The sequence below is a fragment of the Macrobrachium nipponense genome, chromosome 22 (assembly GCF_015104395.2).
Source record: "Macrobrachium nipponense isolate FS-2020 chromosome 22, ASM1510439v2, whole genome shotgun sequence".
NCBI classification, from domain to species: Eukaryota; Metazoa; Arthropoda; class Malacostraca; order Decapoda; family Palaemonidae; genus Macrobrachium; species Macrobrachium nipponense.
This window is the reverse complement of record NC_087213.1, coordinates 43,057,076-43,074,140: the sequence shown is the minus strand read 5'-3', so window position 1 is coordinate 43,074,140 and position 17,065 is coordinate 43,057,076.

The following is a 17,065-nucleotide window of genomic DNA, read 5'->3' as shown; positions in this document are numbered from 1 at the left end:
CATGGCTGAAAAGAAAATGACCAAAAAGAAAATTACCAAAGACGCTATTAAAACGAGAATACTTATCTTACATTTCTTTTTTTAGAGGAATTGAGAGTGGCACCATATGACTGATTTAATTATTCAAAAGTGGTTCAGCACACGTACTTATAGCTGTTGCCACTTGTGACCCCCCTCCCCCCCACCCATCCAGATAAAATAACTACTTTGTGTGAAGTAATGACTCCAAACCAAAGGATAGTGCTAATATTATATATAGTATATATATATATATATATATATATATATATATATATATATATATATATATATATGTGTGTGTGTGTGTGTGTGTGTGTGTGTGTGTGTGAAACTATAGAAAGTAGACCAAGTCTAGTAAGTCTCACACACATAGTATCTATATAGATGTGATGTAATTCATGAAGTGAAATATTCCATACTTCGATAGGAATTTTAAAAAATAACTCCGGCAGTAATTCTTATCCTGAAACATCACAATATTTCTTGAATTTTTTGCCTTTTACATTTTATCAGGCTCACGATTTTCAGATACTTACCATATTTCTAATATTAATATTGCCTATGATAGATTTTGGATTATTTCAAGGTGTCCCAGCTCTCCCTTCCAATCGTAGGTTATGTCTGTGAAGGGCTAACCACCCACTAACATGTCTAGCATTACCATCACAGCATTCTAGAATGTGCAGTGCTATTGTAGTACAAATTATACTTGGTATCTCCGATGTTGGATGCAGAGCCTGTCTTCCCCTACCCCTCCCCCTCCCAATTCGTTGTGGGGTGTCCGTCAGGGGGAAACCACCCACTAAAATGTCTGGCATTACCATCACAGAATTCTAGGAAGTGCAGTGTTATTGTAGTACAAATTTTACTTGGTATCTCCGATGTTGGATGGAGATCCTGTCTCCCCCTCCCCACTCGTTGTGGGGTGTCTGTCAGGGGGTAACCACCCACTAAAACGTCTGTCATTACCGCCACAATATTCTAGGATGTGCATTGCTATTGTAGTGTCAATTTTTCTCGGTATCTCCTAAGTTGGATCTAGATCTAATTAACCCCCCCTTTTCAGTGCGTCTGTCAGGGGGAATCCCCCTCCAAAATGTCTGTCACTGGTCATTCTATAATCAGTAGAGTCTCATCTGGTATCTCATATATTAGATCTAGACCCAAAATCTAACAAGCAATTAGTGGTGCTTGTTAAGTAAGCCACCCATATATTTTCGGCAGACGGTCAGTTTCACAGTTTACAAGTCTACTCCTAAATACCAGATGGGGTTACAGTCGGTATCTCGTTCGTTGTATCTCAACGGTACGGGCTGCCGCTCTATACGTTATTTTCTCATTTTTTTGATCGAAGATGACAAAGTATTCTGTATGAAAATCCTTTAACGCCTTTTATTAATTGATTCTCGTAAAGACTACTTCGTCCTTTGCCTTTAATTGGATGTTAAAGCCTCCCCTAATGTTGGCAATCCTGCCTCCTCTCCGGACAACGAGCAGCCATTGTTTTGTTACCGGAACGAACTTCGGCAATTTCTTGAAAACATTTTACGTTCTTCAAAACGTCCCCTTATTAAAGTTCAATTTTAGATATATGCATATTACTTCCTTTATAATATTCATCATATATATCAATGCAGGATTTATTCGTGGTCTTGCTAGAACAATATATAATAGTTTCGTCTTCTACCGACCAAACGTCATCCGAAGATTGTCATAGCACTCAATAGATGTCTTGAGCGTGCAATCTTGAGAAAACATTATATGCACAAAAAAAAAAAAAATCTTATATTTGGTATACCTAGCACTTACTGCCCTTTATTTAGTATTCATAAGAAGCATTAATCTTATTTGTATTACTAGCAACGCCTTTCGTCATATGATAATATAAATATCTTTATATTTCTAGTGATTTTATTTGATTTCTGAAATTTACAAACGAGGGAGACAAGATTACCATAGTTTACCATTTACATATTTTTTACGTTTTCTATTGAGATAGAAATAATTTATATAGAAAAAAGTATTTTGGGATATTTGGATAACTATAAAAAAAAAAAAATTTCCTCTCTCTCTCTCTCTCAGTTAAAACACCAGGAACAATTCAAATGAAATTTTTTGGTTTGTCAAAATTTGAATCACTGTTTTGGGAATATAAATGGTTTTGTGTGCATACAACTTTCATCTTACTGGTCGTTGTACATATAAAGAAAAATCAGACGTTAATTAACGTAAGTCCAGTTTCTCATAAGTTCACCGCCATAGTTACGTCTAGTGGCTTGACAGGTTATTTGTCTGTATTACGACCCTTGTGGGGCCGTGGTGCAAGTTCTTAAAGCACCGGGAAAGAGAGGGCAGTAATACAGTGTCCAATAAATAAAGGTCAATGGAGACGAAAACGCGAGAGAAAACTTAACAATATTTACACACAATAGCAATAAAGAAATTAACAACCGTCAGCCTTGTGACTACAGGACTAATACGCAGTTCCTTAAAATAAATCCAGTAAGATAACCTAAACTCTAAAACTGCATCCCTAAGACAGTACAAAAATAACGTAAGGAGTAAATAAAGGGCCCAAATAACCTACCTATAACTAAATAAGGTTAGGAAGGAAGGAGTAGACATACAGAAAGAAAACACTTAAATTCCTACCTAATATTATAAAGCTAAACTTAACATTAACACCCTAGGATAGGGGCAAATAAAAATGTTCTCTATATGAGAACTTCAAAAATAATGAAAACCACAGAAAAACTCCTCACAGTTTATAGAGGGAACAAAGGGTTACACCCACACTTGTTGGCGTCCAAAGGTGCTAGGCTGAGGGTCATAGCACTGGGGGAACTCTGTACACTGTCTTACGCAAGCCACCAGGTACGGCGTCACACAATCAGGTCACCGCTATCGGAGGGAGTTCTGGAGTACAGGTAGCAACAGGGGGTATACAACTAATAGCGCCACCCATGAAATAAATACCAAAAGGATATTACCTGGTTCACAGACTCCCTACGTTCCTCCTCGGGCCACAATGCCCCCACAACAACTGCCACAGGCGAAGAAAAACGTCCTGGAGGATGCAGAGGTGCCCTTCCTGCGTCCACTTCGGCCGAAATAATTCCCTCTGCGTCGTCCTGAGTCCGCAGGAAGTCCACACCTCACTCAAACACTAGCCTAGGGTAGGCTACAATAGCTCAGAACGCCGTGGGGTGGCACAGGAACTGAGCCCACAGCACAAAAGGTAATCCAGGTAATTCAAGCAGCTAAAGTGTGGGAGGCATGCAAGTCAGGCCCGTACTGACTAGAAGAGGAACCTTATCCTCCGAAGAAAACTTTTGTCTCCAAGGACGAACACAGTAAAATCAGGAGATGAAACTGCCAGTCAAACACTCCAGAGTCCATGGCAGCTCTCACCAACACCAAAAGAAACAATAGATGGAGTTAGGAGTGAACTTTTTACACATACCAATGCCGGGGAGTAGGCCACTAAACGTCTTTAGCAACACAGCCTTGTTACAAGAAAAACCAAACTTAACCTTAAATAAATCAACAATTAAAGTAAATCACAAGGCTGAGACTAAAACAAAATTAATGACAATTACGTTAATACCTGATACCTTCCTCCCCGAAGAAAAAAAAAAATTTGAATAATAAAGCAAAAAAAATTTTTTTTTATAAATGGAAGACCTGTAAAAAGAGCACATTAAAGACTATTTATTAATTAGACTCAAAGAGTACATAACAAAATGACAAAAACCTGAAACAGAATGACAGTTAATCTGAAACATAATATACAAACCAAATATATATATACATCTCCATATGCAACAACCCAAACCAACATGGGCAAAAACAAAAAACACCTCAGCAAAGAAAACCTTAAAGACTAAGAAACAAACCTATCTAGCTAAACCTAAATAAAGTTCAGACACACCTTAGCCTACCACACACACAGCACCACTCCAGATGTCTTAGTATAACACCATTATATAAAAAAAAACTACTAACAGGACAGAAGCAACTGGCTTGGTCGCCTACAAGACTAAGTTATGTTTCGAAAGAAAAACTTATCAAACTTAACCTACTAAGAAAAACGCACAAGAACAAATGAAATTATACTACACGATAACTTTTTTTTCATACAACCCAATTTGAGAAACGAGCAGGCAGCGCATGAGGAGGGGTAGGCCAAACATACTTAAGTAGTCCTGGAAAGGGCATCAGGAATCTTATTTTCCGAGCTTTCACGTGCTTAATAATCAAATTAAATTCTGTAGAAAAAGCGCCCATCGCAAAATCCTTTGGTTGGCTCCTTTCATCCGTTCGATGAACACCAGCGGGTTGTGATCTGTCCAGATTTCCACGGGAAAAGAAAAATTTGTTACATAAGGTTTGAAGTGAGTCAAAGATCGAACCAAGGAAAGAGCTTTTTCAATTGTTGAGTACCGCTTTTCAGCTGCCAACAACTTCTTGCTGAAGTAAGATACCGGATGAACTTCACCGCTTTCCTTCCTTTGGAAAAGGACACCTCCTATACCAACGTCACTAGCGTCCACGGCAATGATAAATGGCTTATGAAAATCTGGAGAAGTTAAAATAGGATTAGTTATCAATATTGATTTAAGTTGGTTAAAGCTTTTTCACACTGATCAGACCATGGAGAATTTCTTTCCTTTTCTAATAAACTAGTAAGAGGCCTGAGCAAGATCAGAGTAATTACGGACGAACCGTCTGTAATACCCCACCCGTCATGGCCCAGCACTCTTCTTACCTCTCTAACATTCCAGGTCTTTTCAAACTTATAATTGCCTCGAGGTTAGCTTGTTTTGGAGCCACCTGACCCAAACCAACCTCGTGACCTAAATAACAAACCTTGGCCTGCCCTACTTCACACTTGGCCAAATTAACTACAAGTCCAGCACGCCTTAGAGCTTCAAAAAACCTTACGAAGCTTACCATATGGGTGTTCCAGTCATCACTATAAACAACCAAATCATCAATATAAATTTCTGTTCCTTCCAGACCACAAATGACCCTATTCATTAACCTCTGAAAAGTGCATGCAGCATTTTTCATGCCGAAGGGCATAACCTTACATTCGTAAAGTCCGAAAGGAGTAACCAAATGCAGATATCTCACGAGCACGATCGGACAATGGAACCTGCCAGTACCCTTTTAAACAGATCCAATTTGGTAATAAACTTGCAGACCCGATCCGATCCAGACAGTCATCAATACGGGGTAATGGAAAAGAATCATCTTTGGTGTGGGTATTAACCTTCCGATAATCCACACACATGCGGAACTTACCATCCGCCTTCTTTACCAGTACTATGGGAGAACTCCAGGGACTCACTGATGGCTGAATAAGGTCATGCTTCAACATGTAGTTGATCTCCTTACTGACCAAATCCAATTTTATAGGGTTCAGCCGGTAAGGACTCTGCTTTACAGGGGAAGCACCACCCACATCAACATCATGGCTCAAAACCTGGGTTCTTCCTGGGGCATCCTGAAAAAGTTCTGAAAAAGAATAGATTAAATTAAGTACGCAACTGTTCTTTTCTTTGATTAAAATTTAAATGTCCTAAACTACTTTTTCAACAGTTCTAAATTTTGCATATTTTCCCTAATGCATCCGAAGGACACCTGACACACTAAGTCATCGGACTCCTCTGGAGGTACATCAACTACCACAGGACACTGGTTCATACACTATCGCTAAAGGATCACCACACTTACCCACATAAGGCTTTAAACGATTAATATGAAATATTCTGCATTTACGGCTTGAACCTGGAGCCTCAATTTCATAGTTAACATCAGACAACTTCCTCAGAACCTTCCAAGGACCCTTATACCTCGGCTCGAGAAAACTGTCCGGATCCATACTCAACACTAATACTAATTCCCCCGGTTCAAATGAACGAACCTTAACCTTTTTATCAAAATTTTCCTTCATTCGGGATTGAGACTCTTCAAATTCTCCCTGGCAAACTTCCAGGCATCAACATCCTAGACCTTAAGTCTTCCACCAACCCTCCAACTTTTACTTCCCCCTTCCAGCTGAATTTTAGCATCTCAAACATAATTTCTAATGGTCCTCGAACTTTGTGCCCAAATACCAACTCGAAAGGAGCTACACCTGTAGAAGAGTTAGGTGATTTCTAATAGCAAAGAGGGCAAAAGGGAGGACTTTGTCCTATTCGCTATCAGAATCATAACAAAGTTTCTTAAGTACAGACTTGAGGGTTTGATGAAACCTTTCCACCACACCTTGACTCTCCGGATGATAAGGTACGCTGGTAATGTGCTGAATGGCCAGTTATGCACATTTGCCCCTGAATACCTTACTCGTGAAATTCGTCCCACAGTCAGTCTGAATTACACGAGGGAGACCATATCTGGAAAAGAAATCAATTAACTTTTCAAAAACAAACTTTGAAGTAATACGCCTCATAGGTATAGCTTCAGGAAAACGAGAGGCTCTATCCATGATAGTTAGTAAATAAATTACATAACCAGTTTTAGTCTTGGGTTCGGGTAAAGGACCCACAACATCAATAACCAACTCTGAGGCTCCCCTATGGCCGGTATGGGACGCAATGGGGCTTTAGGAATACCCTGGTTCGGCTTCCCCATGACTTGACAAGTTTCGCACTCTCGGATGAACTGTTTTACACTCATTTTCATTCCAGGCCACCAGAAATATCTAGCCAAACTGTGGAAAGTTTTCGACATGCCCAAATGACCTGAAAAGAAATTTGTGTGAGCCAATTCCAACACAGATTTTCTGAACTGAGACGGCACTATTGATCTGATTCAACACGACCAATTTTATTTACATAATCAGTGGCAGGACGACTAAACCTGTATAAAAGACCTTTTACAATACCAAACTTAGGCTTAGTTAGATCCTCGACATCACCCAAATCAAAATTAAATTCATCTTTCTGAGCTTTGATAAAAGCAGCTCTGTCACAATCAAAGTTAAAAGGACTAACTACATTACTTCCACTACTCTCTACTGACCCGGGCCTTTCTACATCTAACTCTACACTACTTAACATTAAGTCATCATCATTATCTTCAAGTAGATTAGCAGCTCTTGCTGCGGAACGAGTAGTTACAGCCACGGGACTGGCATTAACGGACAATATAGGGAACAGCTCCCGACCTTCCCCATCCAGCATGTCATTCCCCAGGATACCATCAATTCCAGGGATAGGCAGACTATCCACCACAGCCATAACTCAGGTATTTGATTCATATCCTGGGAAAAAAGGACAAGTGGGGACGTTACCCCAAAGGAGCAGACACAACTGAATCTGGGAAACCTCCCAACACTACAAAATTGCCAGTATATTTAGTACCACCATTTAGAGAAGTCTTAAAAATCAACGACCGGGCAGAACCGGTGTCCCTAAGAAACTTAACCTGGACAACACAGTTATCATAAATCAACTTTCCAGGCCATACATATTTATCAAACTCGAGTCACAATTGAGCATTAGAAACATCTTTGACCTTACTACCTACACTACTACTGTCTACAACTGATCTGTCTACAGCACTACTATTTACATTAGACCTATCAGGAATTACAGCCACAGGACTTTGACCATTACGTTCCAGGTAATATCGACGAGCATTGCATTGGCTTTGGAAATGCCCTGGTTTGTTGCACCAATAGCAAGTTCCTCGACGACCTGAACCTCTATTTTCATTATTATTTGACCTGGTAGTACCTGCATTAGGGTAACCCCTATTAACAAAAACTCTAGGGGGAGGAGACCCTCCTTGGACTCTACTCATATCCCTACCACCTGAAACAAAATTAGGGGGGTTAAACATTATTTTTAGGGGTATGGGGAATCGACAAAGAGGCTTCTCCTCTCCTACCACCCCATTCGGGGGCAACGAGGGCGAATGGGATTTACTGCAACATTTCGTACTTGAAATTTCCACTACCAGACCGATGATTCAACACATACTCATCCGCTAACTGAGCGGCACTACTCACTTTAGTAGCCTTCACCTCCTCTAGGTGTACCCTCAACTCCCTGCTACAGGCTTTCTTAAATTCTTCAAGGAGCAGAAGTTCGCGTGACGCAGCGAAAGTGACGACCTGCCGACTCTTTAACCAGTCATTGAACTGTTCCTCCTTGATGCGGGCAAACTCAACGAAGGACTGTGCAGGGTGTTTAGTGTAATTACGAAACCTGAGGCGATAGGCCTCAGGAACCAGGTCATACGCTTTCAAAACCAAGCTCTTAACTTTTTGATAGTCCCGAGCTACTCCCTCCTCCAACGGCATTATATACCCGAATTGCCTTGCCAATGTCCAACTTACACTGGATAAGAACTGTCCACATCTCTGTGGGCCAAGACAATCGGGTAGCCACACGCTCAAACGCCTTAAAGAACTCTGGGACGTTCTTCTCATCAAACATAGGCACTAATTTAAGTGCTGCACCTAAATTCAATTTCTCTTTATCCTCTACCTTTGGTGAGCTAGCCATATTTGCTATCTGTAGCCTAGCCATTTCCAAATTTAAGTTTACCATCTCCCTCTCATGACGCCTAGCCCTCTCGTTTTCCTCAAACTCAATTTTACGCAACTCTATGCGTTTACATATCAACTTAAATTCTCTGTCTTCTTAGATTCCCACCCAAAACATTAGAAATGGGGGACAGTTCCACTGATACAGAATTAAGAGGCAAAAAAGGATTATTAGATAAATTCCCACTACCTTTAAGGGGACCTTCGGGAAAATTTGCAGGACCTTCATACAGGGTACCGATATGAGGAGGATCTTCAAATAAGGTTAGACCAGCTGCCACACTCACATTGTCTCTATCCATATCCACACTCCCTTCACTAACACTTCCTAAATCATCCTCCCTATCGCTAACCAAATGCTCTGCGTCAGCCATGTCCTGACTAACCTTACTCCTGATTAAGGACAAAACTTCCTTCTTTTTGAGTCCGAAGACTTCACCACAATACCCAACCACCGTGCACACTCTATTAAAAGTTTCTTACTCAAAACCGGCAGATGCTTCAAACAATCAGCCGACCCCAAAAACTCTGCCGGATCAAAAGTAAATTCCTCCATCATGCAAAATTAAAAAATTCGGGGGGGAAGGCAACACTACCCAAAAAGGTAACAAATACTGAAGCTCTCACTCGAGTGCCGCTCCACAGACCCAATTACTGAACACCCTGAGCTCTCAATCCTGTCACGGTCGCCAATTATTACGACCCTTGTGGGGGCCGTGTGCAAGTTTCTTAAAGCACCAGGAAAGAGAGGGCAGTCAATACAGTGTCCAATAAATAAAGGTCAATGGAGACGAAAACGCGAGAGAGAAAACTTAACAATATTTATTACACAAAGCAATAGAAATTAACAACCGTCAGCCTTGTGACTACAGGACTAATACGCAGTCCTTAAAATAATTCCAGTAAGATAACCTAAACTCTAAAACTGCATCCCTAAGACAGTACAAAAATAACGTAAGGAGTAAATAAGGGCCCAAATAAAACCTACCTATAACTAAATAAGGTTAGGAAGGAAGGAGTAGACATACAGAAAGAAAACACTTAAATTCCTACCTAATATTATAAAGCTAAACTTAACATTAACACCCTAGGATAGTGGGGCAAATAAAATGTTCTCTATATGAGAACTTCAAAAATAATGAAAACCACAGAAAAACTCCTCACAGTTTATAGAGGGAACAAAGGGTTACACCCACACTTGTTGGCGTCCAAAGGTGCTAGGCTGAGGGTCATAGCACTGGGGGAACTCTGACACTGTCTTACAGCAAGCCACCAGGTACGGCGTCACACATCAGGTCACCGCTATCGGAGGGAGTTCTGGAGCACAGGTAGCAACAGGGGTATACAACTAATAGTGCCACCCTGAAATAAATACCAAAAGGATATTACCTGTTCACAGACTCCCTACGTTCCTCCTCGGGCCACAATGCCCCCACAACTGCCGCACAGGCGAAGAAAACGTCCTGGAGGATGCAGAGGTGCCCTTCCTGCGTCCACTCGGCCGGGAATAATTCCTCTGCGTCGTCCTGAGTCCGCAGGAAGTCCACACCTCACTCAAACACTAGCCTAGGGTAGGCTACAATAGCTCAGAACGCCGTGGGTGGCACAGGAACTGAGCCCACAGCACAAAAGGTAATCCAGGTAATTCAAGCAGCTAAAGTGTGGGAGGCATGCAAGTCAGGCCCGTACTGACTGAAGAGGAACCTTATCCTCCGAAGAAAAACTTGTCTCCAAGGACGAACACAGTAAAATCAGGAGATGAAACTGCCAGTCAACACTCCAGAGTCCATGGCAGCTCTCACCAACACCAAAAGAAACAATAGATGGAGTTAGGAGAGTGAACTTTTTTTATTTTACATACCAATGCCGGGGAGTAGGCCACTAAACGTCTTTAGCAACACAGCCTTGTTACAAGAAAAACCAAACTTAACCTTAAATAAATCAACAATTAAAGTAAATCACAAGGCTGAGACTAAAACAAAATTAATGACAATTACGTTAATACCTGATAGTCTGCCTTGCTCGAGACGAGCTGGACGTATTACTATTAGTGTTAATGGCTGCGCCTCTTGGAGGTTTTGAAAAAATCCTAAATCATTTTGGTGTCATTGACACGGTACGCGACTTCACGCACCAAAAGTATTTGGTTTCTGTGCTGTATTTAATTTCGTATTAGCAGAGTTGGCGCCAAGTGTTCAAATAGTGAGATTATAAGATTTAAAGTTACGTAAACAGCTGCTGGATATCCAAGGCATTATGGTGTGGCATAATTACTAAGGGCAGTCTTGATAAATAAAGGCGAATGTCTCTTTGACTTACGTATTATCTTCGTCGTAGATTAGGTAAGTGAATGTGGTTATTGGACTAATATTGCGTTAAGGCGTTTACCAAGGAAAAAGGCTGTAGACTATAGCTGAGGATAGGTTGAAAATTCCTTTCACGTTGATGTTCACGTTGATGGTATCCATAATGTAATTTCAGTGTTTTAAGCGTCATTACATTAACTTGCAATACAAGACAACTTGCAACACAAGACAAACTTCCAATACACGGCATCAACTTGCAATACACATTAACTTGCAATTCAAGACATCTACTTGCTATACAAAACCACTTGCAACACAAGACAAACTTGCAATACACTACATCAACATGCAATACACGACATTAACTTGTAATACAAGACATTAACTTTCAATACACGACTTTAACTTGCAATACAAGGCATTAACTTGCACTGCAATACATTAACTTGCAATACACGACATCAACTTGCAAAACAAGACATCAACTTGCTATACAGGTAGTCCTGTAGGGTTGGGTACTGCCTTTAAAAGTAGAAGAATAAAAGTATTTCTTTTAATGTGCTTGGTATTATGCACCGAGTTCATTACTTTGCAAAGTTGTGTTACGGTTTTGTGATTTGACTTTTAAAAACTGCAGCCCGGTCTGTGACTTGGTACTTTTAATATTTGTTAATAATTTTGTCGTATTAATAGCAATTGCTTACGGGGAGTATTCCTTGACTTTAACATAAAAATGTTATTTTAAACCAAGGTATACAATGAGGCTGCCTAGGTAATGAGAGATATTTGCTGTAATCAGTCTTCAAACCTTTGCATTTTTGAGGATTTGGCAATCAGTGCTTAAGTGAATTAAGTATTCCTCCTCCATTTGGGATCATGTCTTTGTTATTATCTGAAATTCCTCCTGTGGCAACTGTGTTGTTATTTAGGAGGAATTATAACTATGTTTAGCGGTAGTCAAAAATTGCCTCACTGTCAGTGGTGGCGCCATTGAAGCTTTTATATATAGTTTTAGGTGATGAACAGAGGTAAATTTGGCGATTGATATTGCAGCAAAGCATTTATGTGGATCATTGAAAAAAGTGGCTCTTGCTAATCTTTTTTAAATGTATGCAAATTAATATTTATAGTTTAATTGTAGTATATTGTTATATAGGTAAATCTGGTGGTTTGGTGTGTGTATTCCTACGGAGGTGTGGGTGAGTGACCGCTGTTTATAGACGAATATATAACATTAAAATGGATTTTCATTAATCTTTATTACCTGCAAGTCAGGTGAGGTGTTCTTATAAGGAAATGAATTTGTTGTACGTAGCTGGCGAGTTGAAACATTTTTATTTTTTATTTTATTTTTTTTTGTGGGGAGGGGGGGTGGGGGCGGATGGCGAAATAGGATGCCCAGAACGGATGCATGAGCCAGCGTTAAATATGAGTGTTTTTATTACGTGCATCAGTCAAAAATGGTTTACTTGGTCGTACTGTATATCGTAACAGAAATCAGCTGGGATTTTTTAACATATGCAGACAGCTTATAAGGCCTTTTTAAAACTGTCTTTCAATAGACTTTTTGCGTTAGTCTTAAGGGCGTAATTAAGGTGTAGAATAGTTTCAGTAATCGTTTACGCGTTGTTATCGAGATATTCCGATCATGTTTAGACTCGATTATGGAAAACGAACCTTCAAAATCTCGGAACACCAATACAGAAGACTTCAAACTTTAAAGGAACATTCCTAATAAGTGAAAACATTAGACTTTATGTATTCAAAAGCTCACAGGTTAGGGAAATAATAAGGTTAATATTTACTAGACCATACTGTTTGAGTTCCAGCAAAATATACCCGGTGCTGAATAACAATTTGTTCCATGCAACGTAAAAAAACCATACAAACAAACAACAAACCAGAAAAATATAAGGTAAAATATTCTGTCTCAGATAATTCGTCAGTGCAGCCTAGTTAAGTTAATACATTACTATTCCTAAAGTTCCTTACCGAATTATGCGTGACGCCAGTTTTAGTAGCCATCAATCAGTCAAGCAATTAGTGTTGATTTCTGCTACTCTTGGTTTCGTTGACTGATGAGGTTTACCTGTTATTACCTGTGGGCATTTTGATGGCAAATATATGGCTTATTAATTTATCAATTCATTTTCTGCTGAAAAGAACAGTACCACCATTTTGAGTAGAGCGTGAGTATAATTTGGCCACAGGAAATATTGAATGTCCAAACCTGGGAATTCACAGATGCGGAAAAGACATTCAGTACAGATACAGATTGACTCTGGAATTATTTTTAATTCATTTATAGCTCCGAGTACTTTAAAGATAGAAGGTATTACAGCACACTCTTGTATTACAGGAATATGTCTAGTTAACTAATGCAGGCGTTATTTTAGTCCAAGTGTTGGAATTCATGGTTAAAGATAGTTGGCTAATACGCACGCAACATTTTTTGTAAAGGGACGTGTTAGCTCAGTTTATATACATAAACTAAGGACGAATCAAGGTGATAGTATGTATTTTAAGAGGTTATTTTCAATAATAGTCATAGTCCTACATTTCACGTGCTGAGTGAAGGTATAATCATATTCTTACGAGGAGGAGACTTCAGTCAAGCTGACGACATGAAACTCGAAAAGTGTTGTTTTCCAGTGTTCACTGTTTTTGGCTATAATGATAAAATTGTCTTTTTTCTTTAAAATGGGTGAAAAGTCGATTGAAATATTATTGGTAATGTTTATGTTAACTGATTTTCCATAACCTATAAAGTCGAAAGTGACAGAGGGGGGGGGGGGGGCAACTGTCTTCTTGGCACATAAAGGCAAATTTTAAGATAGAATCTGTCAGTCTCGTTTAAGCACCAGGAACTGGTAACAAAATAATTAACGGGTTGCATTTTTTTCTTTTATTAAAAAAAACACTTAAGGTAATTTTAAGAATACAATACATATACATATAAAAGTAATCAATAAATAGTTATATTTTTTATAGCTCAATATACTTGAATTGACTGTGTACTATATAGTACATTATTGAATGACATTCCAATATTTCTGATGATCTGCTATTCACGACGCCATCCGTTAGTAAGAGCACGTCACGCCCGGTGCACTGAGGTTTCCAACCTTTTGCTGTACCTCCGTTCGTATTATCTTTCTTCGATCTTACTTTCCTCAACCCTCTCCTCTAGCAATTGTTTCATACTGCAACTTTTTATTTCCCGCCTGTTACGCGTCTTTTCAAAACCTTTTTACTCTTATTTTCTTTTCGTCTCCGAATGACGTCATAGGTCCCAGCGCTTGGCCCTCGGCCTAAATTGAATATTGCATCCTATTGTCCCAAAGTTCATATTACTCGAGGGATTAAGTGGTACAATTCCTTTGTAGTTTTAGGCCTATCCTGTTGTCCCAAAGCTAAGGTATATTACTCGAGGGATTGACTGGTACATCTCCCTTGTAGTTTTAGGTCTATCATATTGTCTCAAACCTTATGTTACTCGAGAAATTAGCTGGTACAATTCGTTTTTAGTTACATGTCCATCTATAATTATTTGTATCAAACATTTTTTTTATTATATGTGATTAATGTAAATCATTATTTGTTACAGACGAGCTTTCTCTTCAGGGCCATTTCCGATCAAGACGTTTCAGTACATCCATAAAAACAGTTGATACAACTCATTTTATTATTATTATTAATTATTATTAATAGATCATTCAAGTCATTCGATTACAGAATAAGATAGAAACAAAAATCATTGAATTGATTACAGACGCTAAATCCAAATAGAGCATTAATAAATCGGTGAGAGAGAGAGAGAGAGAGAGAGAGAGAGAGAGAGAAATGTCCCCCACCAAAGGGAAATCTGGTATAAGCGGTCTATTATTGCAAATTCATTGTCCGCCTTTAGGAACCATTTGCAAAGCTAAAAAGAGTTGATTAGTATCTTGTTTTGTAGTCAGTTGGTATCGATAATCAATAAGTAAAAAAGTAAACCGGGAAACTAATAAGTAAACCGATGACACACTTTTGAGATTAATAATTGTTACATCAACGCGGTATATCTGAGGTAGCATTTTTTTTTATAGGAATTATCATTATGACGAAATGTCGAGTCAATCAAATCTGTGATTAACGAATAATTAAGAGAATTTCAAAACGAACTAGAGATCTGAAATATTATATGAAAATAAACTATTTAGCTGAAAGAGGTCAATTTTTTACTTGCGTCGAATAAGTGTCTTTTCAATATGACGCAAACACATTTTCAATTATAAAACTCGTAAATGTTTGAAGAAAAAAGTAATTGTTTGAAGAAAAAAGTAATTATTTGAAGAAAAAAGTAATTGTTGAAGAAAAAGTAATTGTTTGAAGAAAAAAATAATTGTTTGATGAAATCAGCTAATGTTTGAAGAAATCCGTATAAATTGTTTTTATGGAGACGAATGCTTTTGTATCGAGTCGGCTTTATGGATGTACTGAAACGACTACAGTTTGAACCATAACGACTGAGAGGGAGGAACCACCTGGAGCCTAAATACGTCGGCTGACGTCGAGGTCAGATGCTATTCAACATTCATGACAGGAGTCGACGAATGAACTTGCAAAGTTTATTCTAATTATTATTTTCGTTTACTTGGGGAGTAACCTTAAAAACTACTTTGTTGTTGCTGCTGCTGTTTCTGGAAGGTGGGGGGTGGAGGGGGGGGGGGTGGGGGGGGGGGGGGTGGGGGGGGGGGGGGGGGGGGGGTAGGACAGCCCTATGGGAGAGCCTTAAAAAAGGTCTGAAAAAAGTTGTTTGGCGTCGAGTTAAAGATACAGAAATTTTAGGATGGGATATTTAGGATCTTTTTATGAGAATGAAAACGTCAAAAATAAATAATGGGCTTTTTAAACAGTGCAGAAAATTTTCTAAAAAATATATATATAAAGCAACGTTGAAGACTGAATACGAAAATGTTTAAGATTCAGTCAAAAAAACATTTCTCCTGTGAACACAACCGTTACAGTAGGCCTTATTTCCCAAAATTAGCTAACATGAAAATGGAATAAAATGAGTTAAAAATAAAAAAAAAACAAAAAAAAAAAAAAAAAAAAAAAAGAAACGTTAAACTATCATATTCTTCCCAAAATCATATTTAAGTAAGTACCCACTTTTTCTCTTTCTGTCCAAACATTCATAGATTATCAAAGTCAAAAAAACTGTCTAGAGAAAACCTATTTTCCTATATATATGGTGACTTCGAATCCATCTGAAATAAAGAGACCATAATTATCACACCACTAAACATTAAAGTCAATAAAATGTGTGCCACATCGCACTCCCCTTTCTCTAGAATTGAAGTAATTGTTGCTTCAAATGTTAACTTTTCCAAAGTTTTCCACTTTACCTTTTCCGATGGACTTCCAACGCCTCTCCTACAACGAAAAACACTGTTGTCCACTTTGACAGTTGGCCGTCCAATTCCTCTGCTAATTCACATACCAGACACCCACTAACCGACGCACATACTCGAGAACTTTTGGAATGCGTCAATGACCTCAATTGTGCACCGGTAAGCTTCCTGTTTGTTTTTTTCATCTCGGCATCTTCGAGGAATCCATTTTTTTTGCGTCTGTCTCTAACCGGCAAGAGCTAAGGTTATTAACCCCGCTATTCAATATTATATATTGCTACCAGTGCCTTTAAGAAATATTTGGTAGGAATAGGTTAATATGTAAATGTATGAATATTTGGTAGGAATACATATTTCTATTTATCAATGTATGAATATTTGGTAGGGATACTTTAATATGTAAATGTATGAATATGGAGGCAGGAATAGGTCAAAAGATTTACACAGGACTGGTCTGAACTTTTTGACCAGAAGTGTCCATCTTAAATATACAATGACAGGGGGTCAGAAACCTTCATGTTAGACCCAGATTTCATTCAGATTAGTAGTAGGTTTGTCGTACTAATTATATTATATGTGGTTATTCATCCTGTTTTTCTGATTCCTCTATGAAACCTGTTTATGAAAGTGAGGTGGGCGAGTGCTTTCATGCAAAGTGAACTAGATAGGATATCAACATGAACATAAAACCAAACAAAAGGCCTTAAAATACATCGTAAGTGGTATTCGACACAGCTTTAGATCAGTGTATACGATTAAATGTTTTCCTTTTAGTATATCAA